General features: G+C 47.2%; 1 pseudogene; it reads right to left on the bottom strand.

The window, feature by feature from the left end:
- Nucleotides 1-531: 531 nt before the first annotated feature.
- LOC108295063 lies at nucleotides 532-1,892 on the bottom strand (annotated as a pseudogene).
- Between the last annotated feature and the right edge of the window lie 4,975 nt (nucleotides 1,893-6,867).

The raw sequence follows: 6,867 nt of genomic DNA on the forward strand, positions 1-6,867 counted from the left end.
CAGGTGCAGTTCTGAAAACCAGACTCCCCTGCTGTCTAATATCTGCATCTGAGGGCATGTGGGAAGTAGAAAAGTTCCTTTTTAAAGCTCCCTTTCTTATTAAAAAATAAGTGTGCTAATAACTTTGTTAAGCACTATCCTATATAGCTGTTAAACACGCCATGCTTACAAGCACGAAGTACATTCTATGTCCGTGTACTTTCACCAAGATATCTGTGCTGGACGTGCTCACAGGCATGTCCTAGCTCTTCACTGCTTTTACTTGTTTAGAAAAGTTTTAAGTTGTTAGCTAATCAGGCTTTAAATTTTGAGGTCTGGCTCCAGCGAACGAAGATCAGACACAGCAGTAAGGGCGACCCCAAATGCGTAAGGGATAAATTTGTGTGTTTTCCTTTGTTCATTGTACTCTTGTGGCAAGATCCCTAGCAAGAGTACCCCTCCTGCAGTCCAAAAGTAAAAATTGCATTGCTAAAAGATCCTTTGTCTGCATGTTAATTTTTCTTTGCAGCACAGAGCATCTATTTCCAACACCTATTTCCAACAGGGCAACACGGTGAGCGGGACATCTTTGGTTTCAATTTTTACAGAAGGCTCCAGTAGGGACTGCATTTTAATAGGCACTGGTGTCAGGGGGACCTTGGTCAATCTTATCAGCTCTGAAGGCAGAGCTCCCTGGAACTGGATCCGGGCCCCAGGGGAAATGGTGTGGAGAGTCAAAGGGATCCTCAGGTCTTGCTGGTGAGGCCCAAAGGCACCGGACGGCGGGGCCAGGATGACCTCCGCGCTGCCATGAACCAGGCCATTGGACGCGGGCTCGGCGCGGAGCCTGCAGTCCTCCAGGAGTCTCTCGGGTTCCTCTGCTTTGATCACACCTTCTAGGGTGGCCGCCGGGCTTTTGCCTTCCCCGCCTTGCCTCGCGTCCCGCATGACCTCCGCCTCCAGCTTGCCCTTCTCGTTCCCTCGGAAGTAGTCGAGGGCGGGCCCGGGGCCTTCCACCTTGACCGCCCTGGAGGTTCTAGGGCCGGTCTCCACCGCCCCCTGAGGCCCCCCGCACGGGTCCAGGCCAGGCCCCAGCTCCTGCTTCTCGGCCTTGACATGCAGCACCCGCGGCTGCACCGGGTGCAACTCCGGCCTGAAGGGGGCGCCCTCGGACGCGGCCGGCGACGGCAGGAGCAGCAGGTCGGGCCTAAACTGCAGCAGTCGCGCCTGCGCGGGCGAGGTAGCGATGCACTTGTGCGGAGCCTGGGGCTGTGGTAGCAGCAACATCTGCTCCGGGTTCACCTGCACCAGCCGCCGCGCCACTGGCTATAAACCGAACTACGCTGCGTCCCCGCAGGCAGAAACTACAGTCGCAATGGCGGCCGCGCAAGGCGTAGCCGGCGACAGAGGGGTTTCCACGGCCGCTGCTCAAAAGGAGGTGCCCTCGACCGGCAGTGAGGACGAAGCGGGACACAAAGGGCGCGGCTGAGGCGGCCACTCCGGGCTGGCTCTCTCCACGGTGGAAGGGAACGCCCGGCCCAGCCTGGACTGTGAGCTCAGCCGTTTGTTGGCGGCCTTCCCCTCACGCTTTCGGTAAGACCCTTGGAAGGCCTTCGTTACCCAGAATCCTACGCGGTTCAAAACGCAGCGCTCGGTCGCGGCTTCACCCAATCACAAGCGACCGATAGTCCCGGCCCGCCAATCACAGCAGGTTTCCCGGCTCCTCTTGCTCTCTACTCTGGCCTCGTGCTGAGTCCTCGGATCACCCGCGATGGCGGGAGCTGCGGTAGGTGTTGCCCATTCCCTCTCCTCTCCCACAAACTTTTTTCCTGCGTTCTCTTCTGGCTATTGTTCTTAGTTACTGTTCTCCTCCCGGGAGTTGCGACAATGGCGTTGCCCAGGAAACGTTGCATTTCCACTCCGCTGACCTCCAGGGAATGAAGTCTTGGGTCACAAGGCGGGCGACGACCTTGTGCACGAGTTCTGTGTGAGCTGAATACGCTGTCTGCCCTAAGTATCACCAGGGCTTTTGAATTTTTGCCAAGGGAGTGTAGGGGAAGATTTTCAACTTATTAGTAACCCATTAGGCTGATCGTGCTGAAAGGGTCTTTGACTTTGTGTGGTTCTTGTGCTAGTAAAGCTTTCAATTAATCACCAGGCCCTGTAGCCTTCCAAAATATTATACATCCCAAATTCATTCACTTCTTTGGGTCTCTACTGCCATGACCCCGTTCCAGGCTCCCACCGTTTTCACTTGCATACTGCCATAGCGTTGTAGATTGTCTCTGTTTGTCAGCCTTTTCCTCTACACTCTGGCTACCAGTGATCTTTTGAAAATACAAATCTGAGGTTGTCACACTTTTCCTAAAGCTTTCCATGGCTCCCCACTCATCTTGTGATAAAAGTTTAAAATTCTTGGCAACGCCTTAAAAATCACCCAATGGCCCGGGCTCTAACCTACCACTACTACTACTACTGCTACTACTACTGCTGCTGCTGCTGCTACTACTATTAGGTTGATGTAAAAGTAATCGTGACTTTTGCCATTAAACAGTTGCCACTCTGGCCCTGACTCTTTGGGTTTCAGCCACATTGGCCCCTTCATCATTCTCTTTCTACCGCAGTGTGTTTAAACATGCTCAACCTGCTACTCTTTCCTTTGTGCCTCTTTAATTCCTCCTGCCCATTTTTCAAATTGCAGCTCCACTGAGACTTCTTCAGAGGAGCTTTTACTGACTGGAAATTAGGTCAGATCTTGGTCTACATACACCTCTATCACTTCTTTTGCTTACCACAGTTTATAATTAGAATTTTTTATGTCATGATTCTACTGCCTCTCCCACTTGACTATAAAGTCTTTCGAGGCAGAATTGTTTGTGTTTTACCCATCATTAAGTCCCCAGTTCAGACCATTGAGTCTGGCATATAGCACTCAATAAATACTTGTTGAGTAAATAAATGAATAGCACTATGATAGGGTAATAATGAAGTGGTAGTAATCACTGCCTGTGTTAAGGGCTTACTCTTATGCTACATTCTGTTCCAGATCCTTTCCGTGTTTATGCTTCTCCTTTTACTAGGATTGTGTTTATTTCCATTACACATCACCAAGAAAAACAAAAAGAAATCCTGTATTAACATTTGCTGCATTTCTAAATGATATTCTGGCTAAAAGCTGTAGTTTATCTTAAAGTAGATGATTTTTGCAATCAAGACAAGTTATCACTCAAAAAGGACCAACTCCAATTCATTGTCTAATACTGTGGTGTCAAATGTAGTCAATAGGAGTTCTTATACCTGGCAGATAGACAAGGGCAATGGTTTTCAAACTCTTTTTATCTCAAAAACTCTTGGCCAGTGCGATGGCTCGTGCCTGTAATCCCAGCACTTTCCGAGGCTGATGCGGGCAGATCATCTGAGGTCGGCAGTTTGAGACCACCTGACCAATGTGGAGAAACCCCTTCTCTACTAAAAAAAAAAAACAAAAAGTTAGCCAGGTGTGGTGGCACATGCCTGTAATCCTAGCTACTCAGGAGGCTGAGGCAGGAGAATCACTTGAACCTGGGTGGTAGAGGTTGTGGTGAGCCAAGATCATGCCATTGTACTCCAGCCTGGGCAACAAAAAGTGAAACTTTGTCTCAAAAAAAAACCCTTCATACCCATAAAAAGTACTGAAGATCCCAAAAGAGCTTTTGTTCATGTGGATTTTATCTATCAATGTTTACCATGTTATAAATAAAAACTGAAGTTTTAAAAATAGTTATCAATTCATTTAAAACATCAATAATAAAACCATTATGTGGTAACGCATTTTCATGGGAAAAAAATGATATTTTCCCCCACATTACACTCATGAGAGAATAAAGTGAAAAGAGCAAATATTATGTTAGGATTATTATGAAAATAGTTTTAACCTAGCCGACTCTCTGAATGTCAGTCCTTGTACCATACTTTAAGAACCACTGTATAAAGATTTAAATTGAAGAGGCAGCTGTGTGCACGAGTAAAAGATGATAAAAGAGGCAGACAAATAAGTCAAGTTGTCAGAGGTGTATGAACCAGAGCAACTCCATCTGAGTAGGGGCTGGGTAAAATGAGGCTTAAAACCTACTGGGCTGCACTCTCAGAAGGTTAAGGCATTCTAAGTCGCAGAATGAGATAGGAGGCTGGCACAAAATACATGTCATAAAATCCTTGCTGTTAAAATGGGTTGCAATAAAGATGCTGGCTAAAACCCACTAAAACCAAGAAGGTGACTAGAGTGACCTCTTGTCATTGTCACTGCTATGCTCCCACCAGTGCCATGACAGTTTACAGATGCCATGGCAATGTCAAGGAGTTACCCTATGTGGTCTAAAAAGGGGATGCATGAATAATCCCCCCTTGATTAGCATATCAATAAGCAATAACCATAAAAATGGGCAACCAGCAGCCCTTGGGACTGCTCTGTCTATGGAGTAGCCATTATTTTATTCCTTTACTTAATAAACTTGCTTTCACTTTGCGGACTTTCCCTGAATTCTTTTTTTTTTTTTTTTTTGACGGAGTTTCGCTCTTGTTACCCAGGCTGGAGTGCAGTGGCGTGATCTCGGCTCACCGCAACCTCCTCTTCCTGGGTTCAAGCAATTCTCCTGCCTCAGCCTCCCGAGTAAGTGGGACTACAGGCGTGCGCCCCATACCCAGCTAACTTTTCTGTTTTTAGTAGAGACGGAAGGTTTCACCATGTTGACCAGGATGGTCTCGATCTCTTAACCTCGTGATCCACCCGCCTCGGCCTCCCAAAGTGCTGGGATTATAGGCGTGAGCCACCGCGCCCAGCCGCCCTGAATTCTTTCTTGTGCGAGATCCGAGAATCCTCTCTTTGGGTCTGGATCTGGACGTATTTCCTCTAACATCTTTCTGGTGACCCAGATAGGAATTTAGTGTGGAAACCCCCAGTAAGTGCTGGGTTCTTGTAACATTTTTCTGGTGACCATGGAATGGACCATACTGTGGAAACTCCCAACACAAAGGCTAACTTAGGGTACGTGGTGGGGTCCGGTAACACCTTTATGGTGAACCGTGAAGGCATGATACTATTTCCCGCCCCAAAGGAAATAGACTGCAGCACTGATTGGATGACTTTGGGTAAGTGGTGGGGTAGCTGGGTGAAGAATGGGATTGGGTTAGAGGCCCAACTTAGGAGGGTTATAGTCCCTTCTGAGATTTAGGGGGATAGAGGCCCCCTCAGCAAAGTCCCTTTTGGCTAAGAACAGGTTTGGCACTATGGGATATTAACTTCTATTCTCTTTGAAATAATCTGCCTTTTACTCCTTGCTGACAGCTGTGGGTGACAGGGTTAGGCATGTACAGGATTATGGGACATGAGGCACTTTTTCCTTCCATAAAGGGGAAACTTGAGACTGACAGGACTGCTGGAAAAGATCCCTTCACTACCGAGAAGCAGCGGACTGAACGTTCCACTGTTGCTGCAGTGGGTGGGTCTTTCTCTGGCTTCCCTGAGCACCTCGCCCTCCCCACCCTGCCTCAGACAATGCTTACATCTCTCTCTCTCTGCTAACTGGTTGTAGGAATGGCAAAAAAAAATAATAATAATAAAAATAAAATAAAATAAAAATAATCCCTATTTCTTACAAAGTTTTGATTAATGGAAGAAAGGATTTGTGAGGCTAGTCTTAAGCTGTAGCCAACCTGGTGCATTTATGTATCATTCTGTATTCTTTTGTCATAAAGAGGGGTGTCTTAGGATAGAACATGGGCTTAGGACACCTATAAGCCTGCTGTTCAGGATGGACCAGCAAACCAGTCAGTTACAAACTATACTGCAGGTCCCTGAAAAAAACTGGGTGAGGTTTCCTTCTTGTCTTGCATGTCCTTGGAAACTGGACCTTGTAACCTAACCATTTGGCTGTGCTTTCTCTTTTCACAACAGCAGCCCAGATTCAGGGTTCATTTCCCAGCTTAGGGGATGAGTCTTTTATCATCTGTCTATGTATTTTTTTTTCTTTTTTCTTTTTGTTTTGAGATGACGTTTTGCTCTTGTTGCCCAGGCTGGAGTGCAATGGTGCAATCTCAGCTAACTACTACCTCTGCCTCCTGGGTTCAAGCAATTCTCTTGCCTCAGCCTCCTAAGGAGCTGGGATTACAGGCATCCACCACCACGCCCAGCTCATTTTTGTATTTTTAGTAGAGATGGGTTTCACCGTGTTGGCTAGGCTGATCTCGAAATACTGACCTGAGGCCATCCACCTGCCTTGGCCTCCCAAAATGCTGAGATTACAGGTGTGAGCCACCTTGCCCAGCCCTTTCTATGTGTTTATATATAAAAGAGCTTTGATTAATTGGCTTAAAAACAATTAAGTGCGCCAGGTGCCATGGCTCATGCCTGTAATCCCAGCACTTTGGGAGGCCGAGGTGGATGGATCAAGAGGTCAGGAGTTTGAGACCAGCCTGGCCAACATGATAAAACCCCATCTCTACTAAAATACAAAAAATTAGCCGGGCATGGTGGTACGCACTTGTAATCTCAGCTACTCACTAGGGTGAAGCAGGAGAATCACTTCAGCCCAGGAAGTGGAGGTTGCAGTGAGCACAGATCGAGCCATTGCTCTCCAGCCTGGGCAACAGAGCATGACTCTGTCTGATAAAATAATAATTATTATTATTAAGTGCTTACATCAAATATTTGGTGAGAAAAGTAAAAAGTGTAATGCCTTTTATTTAGTTCATATGACAAGTAATCTTTCAGAAATACAGCTTTAAAGATTGTTAGTGGCCGGGCGCGGTGGCTCAAGCCTGTAATCCCAGCACTTTGGGAGGCCGAGGCGGGTGGATCACGAGGTCAAGAGATCGAGACCATCCTGGTCAACATGGTGAAACCCCATCTCT

This window comes from Cebus imitator, unplaced genomic scaffold, assembly GCF_001604975.1.
Source record: "Cebus imitator isolate Cc_AM_T3 unplaced genomic scaffold, Cebus_imitator-1.0 Scaffold616, whole genome shotgun sequence".
NCBI classification, from domain to species: domain Eukaryota; kingdom Metazoa; phylum Chordata; class Mammalia; order Primates; family Cebidae; genus Cebus; species Cebus imitator.